This window comes from Aquarana catesbeiana, linkage group LG02, assembly GCF_042186555.1.
Source record: "Aquarana catesbeiana isolate 2022-GZ linkage group LG02, ASM4218655v1, whole genome shotgun sequence".
In the NCBI taxonomy this organism is placed as follows: Eukaryota; Metazoa; Chordata; class Amphibia; order Anura; family Ranidae; genus Aquarana; species Aquarana catesbeiana.
In genome coordinates, this window is record NC_133325.1 from 627553953 (window position 1) to 627572583 (window position 18631).

General features: G+C 40.7%; 1 protein-coding gene across 1 annotated transcript in view; it reads left to right on the forward strand.

Annotated features, from left to right (window-relative positions):
* The first annotated feature begins 18182 nt into the window (after window positions 1-18182).
* Window positions 18183-18631, forward strand: part of LOC141128846 (P2Y purinoceptor 8-like) — a 14763-nt gene continuing 14314 nt past the window's right edge. The window contains exon 1 of the mRNA XM_073616411.1: window positions 18183-18257. The gene's annotated coding sequence lies outside the window, so the exon portion shown is untranslated. The remainder of the gene's footprint in view (window positions 18258-18631) is intronic.

An 18631-nucleotide genomic window follows, 5' to 3' on the forward strand; every position in this document is an offset into this window, starting at 1 on the left:
GCAGTGTCCTGGGCGGCCAAGGCTCATTGATGCATGATCATTGAAGCCCAGGTTAGCCTGTGTAGTCCAATCCAATAGAAGAGTTACCATAGCTCAGATTGCTTAAAAGGTTCATGCTGGTTTTGATAGAAGAGTGTCACAACACACAGTGCATCACAGTTTGTTGCAAATGGGGCTGTTTAGCCGCAGATCGGTCAGGGCGCCCATGCTGACCCATGGCCACAACCAAGAACATCTACAATGGGCACAGGAGCATCAGAACTGGACCACAGTAGCAATGGAAGAAGGTGGCCATCTCTGATGTATTCAAAAAGGGTTTGAGGAGCACAGCAATTATTTATTTTTTTTGAAAGCATGTGAAGAAGGGATTTTAATGGTGCCACAACACATGAATTATTATAAAAACATTTTTATTTAGATTCAAATTTAAAAAGACATGGGGCTAACAATTGCTGCCCAATAGAACATTTCATAAAGTTGTTTTATGAAATGTTCTATTGGGCAGCAATCATTAGATCCAAATTTAAAGACATGGGGCTAAATAAAAATGTTTTTTTTATAATAATTCATGTGTTGTGGCACCATTAAAATCCCTTCTTCACATGGAAATGTAGGCCACACCTATCCCTCTTTTAATACCAAATTTTACCCTTTAATGAATAAAGACACTCGATGACATAACTTGGTGTATAATTGGCCGCGGCACGTTTATTGGTGTAAACTTTAGATAACTTAAAATTCTCACTTGTAAATAATAAATATAAACGGCTCAGTCTTCAGGACTCGAGCAATACCGGATATCAATAAACAAGTCCCCCATTTAAATGTAAAGGGTGGCAAAACCACAAAGTGCCTGTGACAAGGGTGGGGAGCTTATTGCTGTGCTCTGACCAGCTGTGAGGAAATCCCCATGGGGACCCCTTTTATATACAGTGGGGCAAAAAAGTATTTAGTCAGCCACCAATTGTGCAAGTTTTCCCACTTAAAAAGATGAGAGAGGCCTGTAATTGTCATCATAGGTATACCTCAATTATGAGAGACAAAATGTGGAAACAAATCCAGACAATCACATTGTCTGATTTTTGAAAGAATTTATTTGCAAAATATGGTGGAAAATAAGTATTTGGTCACCTACATACAAGTAAGGTTTCTGGCTCTCACAGACCTGTATCTTCTTCTTTAAGAGGTTCCTCTGTCCTCCACTCATTACCTGTATTAATGGCACCTGTTTGAACTTGTTATCAGTATAAAAGACACCTGTCCACAACCTTAAACAGTCACACTCCAAACTCCACTATGGTGAAGAGCTGTCGAAGGACACCAGAAACAAAATTGTAGACCTGCACCAGGCTGGGAAGACTGAATCTAGGCAAGCAGCTTGGTGTGAAGAAATCAACTGTCTGTGGGAGCAATAATTAGAAAATGGAAGACATACAAGACCACTGATAATCTCCCTCGATCTGGGGCTCCGTGCAAGATCTCACCCCATGGGGTCAAAATGATCACAAGAACGGTGAGCAAAAATCCCAGAACCACACGGGGAGAACCTAGTGAATGACCTGCAGAGAGCTGCGACCAACGTAACAAAGGCTACATTCAGTAACACACTACGCCGCCAGAGACTCAGATCCTGCAGTGCCAGACGTGTCCCCCTGCTTAAGCCAGTACATGTCCGGGCCCATATGAGGTTTGATAGAGAGCATTTGGATGATCCAGAAGAGGATTAGGAGAATGTCAGATGAAAACAAAGTAGAACTGTTTGGTAGAAACACAATTCGTCGTGTTTGGAGGAGAGAGAATGCTGAGTTGCAACCAAAGAACACCATACCTACTGTGAAGCATGGGCGTGGCAACATCATGCTTTGGGGCAGTTTCTCTGCAAAGGGAACAGGACAACTGATCCGTGTACATGAAAGAATGAATGGGGCCATGTATCGTGAGATTTTGAGTGCAAACCTCCTCCCATCAGCAAGGGCATTGAAGATGAAACGTGGCTGGGTCTTTCAGCATGACAATGATCCCAAACACACCGCCCGGGCAACGGAGTAGCTTCGTAAGAATAATTTCAAGGTCCTGCAGTGGCCTAGCCAGTCTCCAGATCTCAACCCCATAGAAAACCTTTTGGAGGGAGTTGAAAGTCCGTGTTGCCCAGCGACAGCCCCAAAACATCACTGCTCTAGAGGAGATCTGCATGGAGGAATGGGCTAACATACCAGCAACAATGTGTGACGACCTTGTGAAGACTTACAGAAAACATTTGATCTCTGTCATTACCAACAAAGGATATATAACAAAGTATTGAGATGAACTTTTGATATTGACCAAATACTTATTTTCTACCATAATTTGCAAATAAAATTCTTTCAAAAATCAGACACTGTGATTGTCTGGATTTGTTTCCACATTTTGTCTCTCATAGTTGAGGTATACCTATGATGACAATTACAGGCCTCTCATCTTTTTAAGTGGGAGAACTTGCACAATTGGTGGCTGACTAAATAATACTTTTTTGCCCCACTGTAGATGAGCCCCGCTTCCAGAATGTTCCCATTGGTCATGTGACCTTTTGGAACATTCCAACGTGGTCATGTGACATTACCAATTCTACTCCAATGTCACATGACCCTTATTTTCCCGCCTGACTTGCTACCCATTTTCTTAAATTGACCGTGACTCTTAGTTAATTAAAAAAAAGACAGCTGTCCGGGGAGAAGCCCCATGTCCATGCTGTTTAGGGCAAATTCTTTAGCCCTCTCAGGCCATGGAAATGTAGGCCACACCTGTCCCTCCTTTTAATACCAAATTTTTCCTTTTTAATGAATAAAGACCCTCAACAACGTAACTTGGTGTATAATTGGCCGTGGCATGTTTATTGGTGTAAACTGTAAATAATTTAAATCAGGTCAGTCATTTTATTAATACATAAAATTTCTAACCCTATATCGGACAGATGGATTCCATCTGCCCTGTATAAACCTTCGAAACCTCCCTCTAAATCCCTATGCCTATAGGAAAAACCCCCGATAAGCGGCATGAATTTTTCCATGGATCTATTTACACGACGCCTGAACTTTTCCAAATTTTTAAGGTGAACATCTTTGTAGCCATAGGAGCCTTGGAACTATTTCCAAAAAAATGATAGTGGTATTCGGGGAAGACAATTTGAATGTATGTAGATCACGCTTTATTGCAAACATCACATCTAGGGTTTTAGCTTTCCCCACATCGTTTCCCCCCAAGTGGATGATTAGGATATCTGGGACTGGACACAATTCCAATAACTTGGAGAGATATAAAAAGACAAATTTTAACCATTTTAGACCACAAATTCCTCTACATAACACTCAAAATTTCTCAGGATCCATTGACTAGGTGTTTATTAGATTAGGTGTATAGCAACGCATCCTGGATCTTTTGTTAGCCCAAAAAATAAAAGAGTGGCCCAGGATCCAAATCATTCTTCTATTACTTACAAAAAGAAAATTAAAGAGCGTGATCAGGTCTGACATAAATGTTTAATTGTTGTGATTCCCATCTGCCTATTTTTTTAATTATTGCGTCTATAAGGCCCATTTTTGCAGTTTCCGTTGCTGCACCGATCCTAAATGAGTGGGATGTAAAATTAAATGCTTGTAAGGCCGCGTACACAAGACCGGACTTTACAGCATACTTGGTCCTGCGGACCAGAGTCCGTCGGACAATTCGATCATGTGTGGGCTCCAGCAAACTTTTTTCCCCAAAAGTTTGAAGGACCTAGAAATGAAACATGTTTCAAATCTTTTCGACGGACTCGAGTCCGGTCGAAAAGTCCGCTTGTCTGTATGCTAGTCCGACGGACAAAAACCGACACTAGGGCAGCTATTGGCTACTGGCTATGAACTTCCTTGTTTTAGTCCGGTCGTACGTCATCACGTACAAATCCGTCGGACTTTGGTTGATCGTGTGTAGGCAAGTACGTTCATTCGGAAAGTCCGTTGTAAAGTCCGTCAAAGTCCGCCGGACAAAGTCTGCCATAAAGTCAGCTCGTGTGTACGCAGCATAACCCTAACTTCAACATGCATTTTTTTGAGAACCATGTTGAATTGATATCCTGTAAGGGGTGACCCATCCAAATGAGCCAAAAAGTTTTCTTCACTGGATGGTCTAATTGCTAGATACTCGTTTACAGTTCTTTAATGGACAAATTTCATCTTCTCCGCAACTTTAAAGAGTAATCCATACACCTTTTACCTGTTTTGTCTGTTTTGGAATTTGCAATAAATATATTAAGTCCTGCCCTGTGAACCATTACATGATGGAACAACAGGCCAGACACAGACTTTTTGTTTTTGGGTAACAGTTCAGATATTCTCATAGCACCAAAGAATGCTAATACAAAGGTAGTTTTAAATAAAATCGTCTCAAATCCCAAGAAGCATACCATTTTTGTAACCCTACAAATTCATTTTAGCAATGAGATGGAGATGGGCCTTCTAGTATCTGGGAAAGAATGTTTCTTTTTGTAACCTATCAGGGCGTGTTTTATAGAGAAGGATGTACACTGAGGGAAGCCTTGCAATTTAAAGAAAAAGGATACCCCTGCTAGTATCTTAGCAATCTGGCTATAGGATAGTTCTGCCTGCATTAGGTTACGTAAACATATTTGAATGTTTGTCTCTGAAGGAGGATCAAACTGCTGCCCAAATTCCCTAGTGAATTTATTCCACTTTTGCCATGCGGCCGAGTATTTGGCCCATGTGCTATTAGCCACCGAATTCTCGATTGACTTCATAAAAATTTTTAAACCGGGTTCCGTAGATGTTTGGGACATGCCTGTCCTTCCTTGTCCGCATTTGGCAGTAGCTGACAGAATTTGTGTATCTGCAACTGAGATAATGCATCCGCAATTTGATTTTCTTTACCTGGCTGGAACGTGTCTTGCTTTTACCCAGATATTAAAGCATAAACATAAAAATACCAGATATCTAAGTAATTTTACTACCAGAAGGGATTTTGTTGATTGACAATTTACTGCATAGATAACTCCTTTATTGTCGGAGTTAATTAATATTCTTTTATTGGCAAATTTTTCACCCCATATTTCTAATGCTACAACTAATGGGAATAATTAGAGTAAAACTATACTCCTAGTGGCTTTCATTTGTATCCATCTTTCTGGTCATGCACTACAGCACCAGTGACTGCCCCATATTGCAACAAACCCTAAAGATCCAGCTGCATCCGTGTATAGTTCCATATCTGATGAGAATACAGAGTCTATTTAAAAAATTGAATGCCCATTATACAAGTCAAAAAATTTCATCCATACCATGAGGTCTTCTTTAAGATCCATTGTTAACCTAATGTGTGAAAACAGGGATTTAAGCCCTGACATAGCTATATATAGCCTTTACGGGAATATTCTGCCCACCGGCATAACTCTGGTTGCAAATACTAGTCGCCCTAATAAGGATTGAAGCTCTTTTAATAAAATTTTTTTACGCCTTAACATCCAAGAGATCATAGTTATAATCTCGTTACCTTTATTCAGTGGTAGCTGAAATTCTAATAATTCTGTGTCTATTCTTATGCCTAAAAATTCAATGGATGTGGATGGCAACACAGTCTTTTCATCAGCCATGGGGACTAATTTTTTTTTTTGTGATTGAACCAAACAATTGCAACATGGATAAACAAATAGGAAATTTTGTAGGGCCAATAAATAGGAAGTCATCAAGGCAGTGTACCGTATATACTCGAGTATAAGTCGAATTTTTCAGCACATTTTTTTGTGCTGAAAGTGCCCCACTCAACTTATACTCGAGTCAAGCACTTTTCTGCAGCAAAAAAATTCATTTTCCAAACCGAATTTGGGGCCCCGTATCTCAGGGCCACTTAGTGCTAGGAACCCCAAATTTGGTGTGCAAACTCCAAAGCTGAAGTTCCTAGCACTAAGTGGTCCCGAGATACGGGGCCCCAAAATCGATTCAGAAAATGTCATTCTCTGCTGCAGAAAAGTGCTTGACATTTTCTGAACCGACTTTGGGGCCCTATATCTCATGGCCACTTGGTGCTAGGAACCCCAAAAAACATATCCAAAGCTGAGGTTCCTAGCACTAAGTGGCCCAGAGATACGGGGCCCCAAATCCAGTTCGGAAAATGTCATTCTCTGCTGCAGAAAAGTGCTTGACATTTTATGAACTGATTTTTGGGGCCCTGTATCACGGGGCCACTTGGTACTAGAAACCCCAGCTTTGGAAATTTTATGGTGCTACTTCCACTGGGTTTGCACACCAAATTTAGGGTTCTTAGCACTTAGTGGCCCCAAATACGGCGCCCCAAAATCAGTCAACTGTGTCCATCTGCAGCAATGTCATTTCGGGACCCTTTGGGTTCAGAGACCCCAAATTTTGGCTGCAGCTAGGGGGCATCTAGGAACCCTTAATTACAGAGTTTGAAGTTCAGGGGACCTATGGCTGCAAATGGGCACAGTGAGGCATGCAAAAGGGCACAGTGAGGCTGCAAATGGGCATTGTTGACCCTCTTTTTCACTTACAGTAGCTGTGCATTTCTCACCCTCGTCTTATACTGGGGTCAATAAGTTTTGCCCGTTTTTTTTGTGGTAAATTAGGGCCTCGACTTATACTCGGATCGACTTATACTCGAGTATATACGGTAATAAACCCTCATGACCGGATTCAAATGACCCATTGAAGGAATGATGCAAATTTCTGGAAATACGCACATGAGATACAACAGCCCATGGGGAGGCAGGTCGTAATAAAATGTAGCTTTGAATACCATGCCAAGTGAATTATAAGAAGCTGGACTAATTGGAAGCAATCTAAATGCTGCATTAATATCTGCTTTAGCGAGTAGCACAGCTTTCCCAAATTTCCTGATATGCTGAACAGCCTCCTGAAATGTAGAGTATGAAACGGATGTTAGCTCCTCATTTACAATGTCTTGCAAAAGTATTCACCCCCTTGGCATTTTTTGTGTTTTATTGCCTCCAAAACCTGGAATTAACATGGATTGTTTGAGGATTTGCATCATTTAATTTACAGAACATGCCCACAACTTTGAAGATGTTTTTTTTTAATTTAATTTTATTTTATTTTATTGTGAAGCAAACAACAAATAGGACAAAATGACTTTTTCTGTTAATGTGCATAACTATTCACCCTCCTAAAGTCAATACTTTGTAGAGCCACCTTTTGCGGCTATCACAGCTCCAAGTCGCTTTGGATAAGTCTCTATGAGCTTGCCACATCTTACCACTGGGATTTTTGCCCATTCCTCCTTGCAAAACCACTCCTGCTCCTTCAAGTTGGATGGTTTGCGCTTGTGAACAGCAATCTTTAAGTCTGACCACAGATTTTCTATTGGATCGAGGTCTGGGCTTTGACTAGGCCATTCTAACCCATTTACATGTTTCCCCTTAAACCACTCAAGTGTTGCTTTAGCAGTGTGTTGGGTCGTTGTCCTGCTGGAAGGTGAACCTCCATCCTAGCCTCAAATCACACACTGAGTAGTACAGTTTTTGTGCAAAAATATCCCTGTATCTAGCACCATCCGTCTTTCCCTCAACTCTGACCAGTTTCCCAGTCCCAATTGCTGAAAAAGCATGATGCTGCCACCACGTTTCACTGTGGGGATGGTGTTCTTTGGGTGATGTGATGTGTTGGGTTTGTGGCAGACATAGTGTTTTCTTTGATGGCCAAAAAGTTCAATTTTAGTCTGATCAGACCAGAGCACCTTCGTCCATACATTTTGGGAGTCTCCCACATGCCTTTTCGCAAACTCAAAACGTGCCATTTTGTTTTTTGCTGAAAGTAATGGCTTTCTTCTGGCCACTCTGCCATAAAGCCCAACTCTATGGAGCGTATGCCTTATCATCGTCCTATGTGCAGATACTCCAGTCTCTGCCGTGGAACTCTGCAGCTCCTCCAGGGTTACCTTAGGTCTCTGTGCTGCCTCTCTGATTAATGCCCTCCTTGCCCGGTCCCTGAGTTTTGGTGTGCGACATTGAACTAAAGGCTGTAATGTAACAAAATAGGTAAAAAGCCAAGACGGTGCCACACGGCATCTTCTTCACCCAGCTCCAGGCACCTTCTCAGCCATTCCTCTCCTCCGCTGTCCCCTGTCCGCTCCAGTACCCTGCGGATGAGGGTCTTCATAGTGCAGCAGTAACTCTAGTATTAAAGCTATTTTGAGCTGAGCTTGTTGCTGTACTCTGACCAGCTGTGAGGAAATTCCCGCGGTGGACCCCTTTTATATAGATGAGCCCTGCTTCCAGAATGTTCCCTCTGGCCATGTGACCTTCTGAAACATTCCAATGCGGTCATGTGACATTCCCAAATCTACTCCAATGTCACATGACCCTTATTTTCCCTCCTGACATACTACCCATTTTCTTAAATTGGCCATGACTCGTTTAATAAAAAAAATTAAATAAATAAATAAAAAAAGACAGATGTCCGGGGGGCGGCCACATGTCCATGCTGTTCGGGACAAATTCTTTAGCCCTCTCAGGCCATTCTTTCAAAAATTCTATTATCTTATCTACCTGGGGTGAAGATGCCTTTTGATCTATGGATGTAGGTGACTTACTCAGAGACTAATTAATTAGAGGTGTTGACTTGGCCTCCAAATTATTCAGATCTCAATGCAATCAAGCCACTGTGGGATGTGCTGGAAAAATAAGTCCGATCCATGGAGACTGCAGTTTGCAACTTACATGAGTTAAAGCATCTGCTACTGATGGCTTGATGCCTGATACCACAGCACACCTTCAGAGGTCTAGTGGAGTCCATGCCTCAATGGGTTATGGTGGGTGGTCAAAATGTTATGGCTGATCAGTTAACCTAGGGAGACCCCCATAGTTTGGTCATTGCTAGGTTATTTTTGAATGTCTGTAGTTTTGTTTGCATTACACCAATGCTGCCACTAGAGTGAGCTGTTGTTTCTTTAAATATTTCAAAGCAGCTGAATGACAGGTAGTTCTATGTGAATAACTTGTATGTAAAGAGTATAAAAAATGACTCGCTGAGGAATAATATATACACTTAGCAAAAGGTCACGCACACATAAGTTATAGCTTTATATTTTATTTTCTATGTGAATTCCAGTCTACCAGAGCAATCAAACAATACAAAGCATGTACAAGTGAGAGCTGCTACAGTCTTTTTCCACAGCTAATGAAGGAAATACTTGGGGAAGAATCCTGCCAAGCATATTTGACATCCGGTGGATTTTTTTGAACAATTTTTTCAGTAATAATCATGAAATTAAACTTGTATTAACCCCCAAAACAAAAGGGTCATTTATTGCAGCTTACCAGGCCTTACATGTGGTGGCTGCATTTGTTTTTCTTTTTTAGGCTCCTTTTCTATATTTCACCTGGTGATCGAGCCAGTAACACACTTCCTGTCTTAACACAAACTATCAGATTTTCTGCTGAGTTTTTCCTTCAGATTTACCAAAACCATATAATATGAGGTCAAACCTTAGGAGTTTCAATGTGTATGCAATCAGGCAGGCCCCTGCACTACATGGTTTTGGTAAATCTGAAGGAAAAACTCAGCAGAAAATCTGATAGTGTGTATGGGGCTTAAGGGTGTCTACATTCTGGATGAAGTAGTAAAGCAAACACCTTTGGACAGCAGCATTGTAAGTCTGGGGGGAGGGTAATGTTTGACTAACAGATTTAGATGGACTTAACTAAAAAAAAAGTGAATAAGAGCTGACTATTGTAAACACCTCTGTCGGTGTTAAATGATGTGTGTCAAACCTTTACCTGCTACTTTGTCTGGACAGCTTGGTCTGTCAAAGGAAGTTGTAAAACAAAAGACCTACTAGCTCTTTTGTTTTTCACCAGGTGAAAATAAAGGGAAAAAAAATCCTCCAACAGAAAACAAATGTAGTCCCCACATCTAAGAACTGGTGAGCTATAATGTAATACATTTTTGTTTTTTGGGTTTTAACCAGTTACCAACCGGCCCATAGCCAAATGACGGCTGCAGGGCGGTTGGATAACTCTGGGAGCACGTACTATGACGCGATCCCGGAAAACCGCTCCCGCGCACCCCCCAGGGCGCGCACACGGCAACATCCGTGACCGCCGGGTCCGCATCACGGTAAACAGTAAACGGCCGCTGTGACGGAGCGATCACATGTAAACAAACCGGCGTCATGTCATGACGCCGGTTCCTCTCCCCTCTCTGTACCGATCGGTACACAGAGGTGGAGGGATCAGATGGCAGCAGCGCTGTGGGCTGGATGTGTAGTGCCCACAGCGCTGCTCTGTGACATGTGCAGTCACATCCATGGATCCATCCATCCATGCTCAGCCATCCCTCCATGCTCAGCAATACCCTGCACTACTCTGCAATGCTCTGCATTACTCTGAAATGCCCCGCAATAATCTGCGATACCCCGCAATAATCTGCAATACTCTGCAATACCCCGCAAAACATGTGTTATCGCCGTACTCAGGAGGAGTAGGAGAATCTATTTCAGGGTGTCATTTTTGGTATGTAAATGCTATGTGTTAGAAATATTGTATAAATGGACAACTTTGTGTTAAAAAAAATGCGTTTTAACCATTTCCCGCCCACCGGCCGTCATACGACGTCCTTGACTTTGTGCAGGGATATCTGAATGATGGGTGCAGCTACAGGCATCATTCAGATATCAGCTTTTTCAGCCAGCGATTCCCTACACCATAAGAATGATCATAGCAGCTGTTCCACTGCTTGATCATTCTTACGGGAGGCGAGAGGGGACGTGCCCACCTCCCGCCATCCTCAGGTGCTTCTACCGACTCACCGCTAAGATCGAAGCCAGGATTTTTTTTTTTTCAGGCTTCCCAGCCTAGAGGTGAGATGTGGGGTCTTATTGACCCCATATCTCACTGTAAAGAGGACCTGTCATACCATATTCCTATTACAAGGATGTATACTTTCCTTGTAATAGAAATAAAAGTGATCAAAAAATTTATTTTTTGGACAAAAGCATCAAACTAAAATAAATAAAGTAAAATGAACAATAAAAAAAAAATAAAAAATTTTTTTTCCCCGTGTCCCCGTGTGCTCGCATGCAGAAGCGAACGCATACGTAAGTCCCGCCCACATATGAAAATGGTGTTCAAACCACACATGTGAGGTATTGCTGCGATCGGTAGAGCGAGAGCAATAATTTTGGCCCTAGACCTCCTCTGTAACTTAAAACATGTAACCAGTAAAAAATTTTAAAGCGTCGCCTATGGGGATTTTTAAGTAGCGAAGTTTGGCGCCATTCCACGAGCATGTGCAATTTTGAAGGGTGACATGTTAGATATCTATTTAATCGGCATAACTTCATCTTTCACATTATGCAAAAACATTGGGCTAACTTTACTGTTTTGTTTTTAAGCACAAAACTGTTTTTTCCCCAAAAAAAGCGTTCGACAAATTGCTGCGCAAATACCGTGCGAGATAAAAAGTTGCAACAACCGCCATTGTATTCTCTAGGGTCTTTGCTAAAAAAACATATATAATGTTTTGGGGTTCTATGTAATTTTCTAGCAAATAAATGATGATTTTTACATGTAGGAGAGAAATGTCAGAATTGGCCTGGGTGCTCCAGAACGCCTGAAGGTGCTCCCTGCATGTTGGGCCTCTGTATGTGGCCACGCTGTGTAAAAGTCTCACACATGTGGTATCGCCATACTTGGGAGTAATAGCAGAATGTGTTTTGGGGTGTAGTTTGTGGTATGCATATGCTGTGTGTGAGAAATAACCTGCTAATATGACAATTTTGTGAAAAAAAAAAATCTTGATTTTGCAAAGAATTGTGGGAAAAAATGACAACTTTAAAAAACTCATCATGCATCTTTCTAAATACCTTGGAATGTCTTCTTTCCAAAAATGGGTCATTTGGGGGGTATTTGTACTTTTCTGGCATGTTAGGGTCTCAAGAAATTAGATAGGTCGTCAGTACTTCAGTTGTGATCAATTTTCAGATATTGGCACCATAGCTTTTGAACTCTATAACTTCCACAAAGACCAAATAATATACACCGATTTGGGTTATTTTTACCAAAGATATGTAGCGGTATAAATTTTGGCCAAAATATATGAAGAAAAATTACTAATTTGCAAAATTTTATAACAGAAACAAAGAAAAATGCATTTTTTACAGAATTTTCCGTCTTTTTTCTTTTATAGCGCAAAAAATAAAGAACCCAGCGGTGATTAAATACCACCAAAAGAAAGCTCTATTTGTGTGAAAAAAGGACAAAAATTTCATATAGGTACAGTGTTGCATGACTGAGTAATTGTCATTCAAAATGTGAGAGCACTGAAAGCTGAAAATTGGTCTGGTTATTAAGGGGGTTTAAGTGCCCAGTGGTCAAGTGGTTAAAATACTAATAATGACCAAAACAAATGGAGTCATTTTCTGTATTTGAATGTTGTGTATATACTGTATAACCATGGCAAAATATTACATTCAAGGGTTTAATGTTCCGCTGCAGAAGAATAGTAATGCAGTCCTTTTAAACAGTGGTGCATTGACAATACATATGTTGGTGGATGTTCAGCCCCTTTAAGGTTTAGTTCCACTTTTATGAGATTCAGGTAACTGGCCTGTCTGTCATTGGCTCTAGTAATGAGCTATTTGAAAACAGGTGAGTGAGGCTAAGGGGCCACATAGTAAATTGATAAGATTCCTGCTGTTACAATGAACGTTATTCTTGTTGCGTCATTGTTTGTGAGTACTCCAAAGGAAAGACCTACAGTACCTTTCAGAATGGGAGAACTAGACCGAAAGGACACAGTCACCCTATTTTATTTGTACTGATTTAGCACTGGTGTACTTTAAAAGGGAGATGTTTTATGCCGCTCTAAAGGAAATGTTTTTCCATCCAAATAGAACATAGAAAAAGTATGTTCACTAAATTATCTTACAGTTCTATCTTCTGGAGTAAACCCTAAGTTCTGATCTGATCTCAACTGGACAGTCTTTCTTTTGGGCTGGGATGGAGAAAAGAGTGTATGGCATGTCCAGCTTTGGTCTGAGAACTGGTGTTGACTCTGACCTAGAAAGGAGAAAACTAAATGTAGAAGATTTCACTCATAGGCTATCCCCTATCCCATTTATTTGTAGAAAGAATCAATCTAGGCTAGGTTCACACTATTACGGTTTCCCCACAGCCGTGTATGCACAGACACAGCAGCCTATTCATTTGAATGGGCTGCTGAACCTGCCAGAAACCCATGGAAAAGCTCCTTGCACCTTTTCTAAAATCACAGCGGCAGGGAAACCGCATAGCGCTATGCGCTTCCCATCATGGGAAAACATGCTACGGTTTCCAGTGCGTGAATGTGCCATTAAGAACTAATGACACTCCTGCATGTCCACTAACAGCAGTGTGTTTTTTCTGCGGTTGCGGAAAAGCATGAGATACGCAATTTCGAAACCTGCATAGATGTTATTTTAGCCTAAGGACAGCGGAGGCTGTGCTGGAGGAAGGAGCTCACCTCCAGTGGCTGAGACCTGGTTGCAAAAACCTATAATTGTAGGTTTTGGGCCTAATACAGTTAAACAGTACCCTGTGACCACAGTGTTCTCATTCTCAGGCACAAAGAGGAACAGAGACCGTAGCACCCAGGTTGATCCGGACAATATATAGGCAACGAATGGCCAATATAATTGAAAAATAATCAATGCTAATATCAAATTGTGTATTAAAGCGGAGTTCTACCCTGAAAAAAGTTGTTTTTTTTTTGTTTTTGTTTTTTTTGTTTTTTTTTAAGAATTCGGCAGCTACTAACACTGTAGCTGCTGACTTTTAATATGGACACTTATCTGTCCAGGAAGCCTGCGAGGTTGGCCCCCAAGGCCGATCAATCCATTGGATTGGGTGCAGGCGCCGCCATAGTAGCTAAAGGAATGCATGCACGAGTTGCGTGGCGCTTTCTGAATGGCCCTATCATCTTCTGGGACGCACAGGTCCCAGAAGGCAGTGGGGGAAGGAGGACGGGCAGAGCCAGAAGAGGACATGACGTACCTCGCTGCAGCGGAAGTTTACCGTTAAACTACTAAGGTAAGTGAAAAAAAAACTATCCAAAAACGAGGGGTGGTCTTTCCTTTAAGAACAAGTTCTAAAGTAGGGTGGAACTCTGCTTTAACGCCAAATAAATTGAACAAACATGACAAAAAATGTGTTTAAATTTTACTCATACCCATTAAAGTGCTGATGCTGTAAACAAATTCACCACCCTACCTTTAGTATTCATATACTATGAAAACAGTAAACCATGAAATCCCCTTTAAGGGGATATAATTCATTAACTTAAAAGTTCAGTTTGGTGCTTATTTAATGCTTATTTTTTATGAAAGTGCTGTCCAATCAATAAGAATGCCCTCCAAATAATGTATCCATGCTCCACAAGAAAAATGATATAATAATAATATTAAGAAGATCAGTTAGAACTTTATTTTAAATGAGGTTTCCAACACTTCACCATTCCAAACATAGGGCCCTTTGTCTCAAGCACAGCTTCTGGCAACAGAAGAGGAAATCGACGACATAACATCATTGCGAAACAATGTTATTTAAAATAGAACACCTAAATCTTGGACCCAGTAAGCCCAGCTCAACCAAATTTCAGGAATTGCCTCTGCTCTAAAAAATGCTGAGCTGGCATGAGGCAGCAGATGTGATGTAGGTGAAGTCCCGCCTCTACATATTTTGTCCCCAGACCGACATAATAAGGAAGCTTGGAATTGGGTTGAGCTGGACATATTGGGTGTCAGATGGGGCACTGATATATGTAGGTTGTAACATACCTGGTGGTAAAGCCTGAAATGTTGAGGAAGGCCTCTCGGGCTCTGGTAAGGTGACAGAAAACGCCAGAGCTCAGAGTGGCACAAGTACCTGTTAAATTTCTTGCTGGCAGGTGCTAGTGTGTGTCTCGAACACAGGGATAACAGGACCAGAAATGCTGGCGGAGTTACAGGAGCCAGTGAAGAATGCAGATAGGCTGGTGCGGATGCAGGATAGGCACAAGACAGAGTCGGACAGTCTGGGTCAGCAACTAATGAGCAGACCAGGTTCAGACGGCAGGCAGGAGAGTAGTCAAAAGACAGACCAGGACTGGTAACAGCAGAACGGATGAGAAGAAGGAGCAGGCAGAAAGATATTCCAGGTACAAGCCAGGGGTCGGTACAGGAGGTGTTCAGGCCAGAGTCCGAGGCAGTATTAGGTCGGCAAGAGGAGAATAACAGGAACTGGTAACAGGAACACAGAAACTTAATAGACCAAATGGTATGGACACACTGCATTTTGTGCGGTTTAAATAGCCTTTCTGGTGCCAATGCACACCCGCTCGCGTACGCACCCACTAACCGGCCACGGGCAGGATTTCTTGTGCATCTGAGCACACGAATTTTCCTTTCCTGACGTAAGTGCACTGCTTACACAGCACTGCATACATTTTTATGTGGTCTACTTTAAATAAATTTGTTGCACAATAATTTTTTCTGTGGATTTATTCTTCTGTTGCTTAATGCTGTATATCGAGCCAAGAAAAAAAAAACCTGCCGTAGCAACGTTAGGCTGATATAACATCAGCAATCCAGCAACAGGATCACTAACTAACCACTTACCGTTTAATAATATGGATTTGCTTCCTTTGTGGCTGGATCAGCGAGATGTTGCTCCTTGACTAGTGACTGAGATTCAGTAATGTTTTGGGCCAGTGAGGGTGTGACTCCATAGAGTAACTTGAAGCCTCTCCTCTCTGATTTTGCCTCTGGTGATGTGTCGACAGCAGCAAAATTGCCAAACTGTCACAGCCATTGGTGTCATTCCCTCCAATAGTTTAGATACTATTGATGTTAGGCTGACTGGTTTGTAGTTCCTAGGCATTTATCCTGGCCCTTATTTAAATACTGTTATCTCGTTAGCTTTTCACCAGTCATCTGGTACCATTCCAGTCATTAACGGTCTGGTTATAACATGCCTATGAAGGTGGGCAGAACCATTGCTGGTTGCTAGAGATTTCTGACAGCTGGAAGGGGTCAGTGTGAGTTAAAAATTAATGCCATGTGAAATATCCTTTTCACAGAAGTAAAAGTAGATCATGGCCAGTAATGTATTGACCTTCTGGCCATCTACACGTTTCGAGGATAACTGGCTAAGTTCATCATCATCTTTTCAATAAGGAAAAGTCCTAATGCAACAGGAAATCTAGAAAAAAACACCAAATTATTAGGAACACGTGAATATCATTTTCACTGAAGTAAAAGAAGATTATGACCAGTGATGTATTGACCTTCTAGCTATCTGCACGTTTCGAGGTTAACTGTCTAAGCCAAACTTATCTTTTCAATAAGGAAAAGGCCTAATGCCACAAAAAATCAGTTGAACATCCTAAAATTATTTGAAAACCCGAATATCATTTTCACTGCATTAAAAGAAGGTCATGGCCAGTGATGTATTGACCTTCTGGTTATCTACGCATTTCAAGGATAAATAACTGAGTCAAACCTATCTTTTCATTAGAGCGAAATTCCACCCAAAAACTGAACTTCCACTTTAAGTGATGGTGACCCCCTGACATGCTACATTTGGCATGTCATTTTTTGGGGGGGGGAGCGGATACCCAGTTTTTACGGGCACCTGGATCCCACTTTCTCCTCTGGCTCCGTGGCCTGGAAGGAAGTTCTCCTCTCCCCCCTCCATCCCTGCAATCTTCTCCATCCCTGCAACACTTTTTGTAGCTGCTGACTTTTAAATGGGTGGAACTCCGCTTTAAGGAAAAGGCCTAATGCAACAGTAAATCTAGAAGAAAAAAAAAAAGCCAAATTATTTGAAAGTGTGAATATCATTTTCACTGAAGTAAAAGAAGATCATGTCCAGTGATGTATTGACCTTCTAGCTATCTACGCGTTTCGAGGATAACTGGCTTAGTCAAACTTATCTTTTCAATAAGAAAAAGGCCTAATACAACAGGAAATCTAGAAAAAAACGCCATATTATTTGAATAGGTGAATATCATTTTCATTGAAGTAAGAGAAGACCATGGCCAGTGATGTACCGACCTTCTAGCTATCTATGCATTTCGAGGGTTGCTGACTAAATCAAACTTATCTTCTCAATAAGAAAAAGGCCTAATGCCACAAAAATTAGGTGAAAATCTCAAAATTATTTGAATAAGTGAATATAATTTTCACTGAAGTTAAAGAAGATCATGGCCAGTAATGTGTTGACCTTCTAGCTATCTATGCATTTTGAGGATAAATGGCTAAGTCAAAGTTATCTTTTCAATAAGGAAAAGGCCTAATGCCACAGAATATCTACTGACAATTTGAAAACGGGAATATCATTTTCAAAGTAAAAGAAGATTATGGCCAGTATTGTATTGACCTTTTAGCTATCTATGCATTTCAAGGATAACTGGCTAAGTCAAACCAATCTTTTCAATAAGGAAAGGGCCTAATGCCACAGGAAATCTAGTGAATATCTCCAAATTATTTGAAAAGAAGAATATAATTTTCACTGAAGCAAAAGAAGATCATGGCCAGTGATGTATTGACCTTCTAGCTATCTACGCGTTTCGAGCATAACCGGCTTAGTCAAACTTATCTTTTCAATAAGGAAAAGGCCTGCCTAATGCAGCAGGAAATCTAGAAAAAAACACCAAATTATTTGAATAAGTGAAGATCATTTTCACTGAAGTAAAAGAAGATCATGACCAGTTATGTATTGACGTTCTAGCTATCTACACGTTTCAAAGATAAATAACCGAGTGAAACCATTCAATAAAGAAAAAGCCTAATGCAACAGGAAATCTAGTAAAAAGTTCCAAATTATTTGAAAAGGTGCATATATTATTTTTAGTGATGTCAAAATAGACACTGCCAATGATGTATTCGATTAATCTACTCCTTTCAAGGATAAATAACCGAGTCAAAGCTATTTTTTTCAATAAGGAAAAGGCCTAATGAAATTATTCCTAGCACAACAGTATTTTAATACAGGTAAAATGAATAAATAAATTGAATTTTTTAAAATAATTTGTCGTCTTTCAGGGGGTGGAATTGAATGCTTAAATCAACATTTAACCCATACATGATGAAAGTTTAAAATGTTCAACTAAAAAAAAAAATGTGGTTAATAAAATTTAACATCTAGGACAGGATGTCCTAGTTATACGCTGCTCAAACTTGAACAACAACTACATTTCTTGTTGCACTAGTGAAAAGACACTCAATTACTTTTTTACAAGGTAAGTGTTTGTTTCAAGTTCCTACATTTATTATTTGTATAATCACGATGGAAGCAGCTTACAGGACACAGATAGAGGGGCCTTTGACTTATTAGCTGCTATCCTGTTAGTCTTGTATTCCTAAACTGTGCCTGTTATATAATGCTGATTGTCTGCTTAAGCTTCCAGAAGGTCACCAACTCATGTTACATATTTAAAACTGTTACTGCATCTTTTTTACTTTTGCAATATAAGATACATTAGTTATAAAGCCCTTACAGAACCTGCTTTCATATCACAGGAGAAATAAAGCTATTCAGGCATTTTCCTAGTGCTTCGAAGACTATATCAGTCTTAGACAATGCCGTTTGAATCTCTGAAAGCCATGGTCTGTA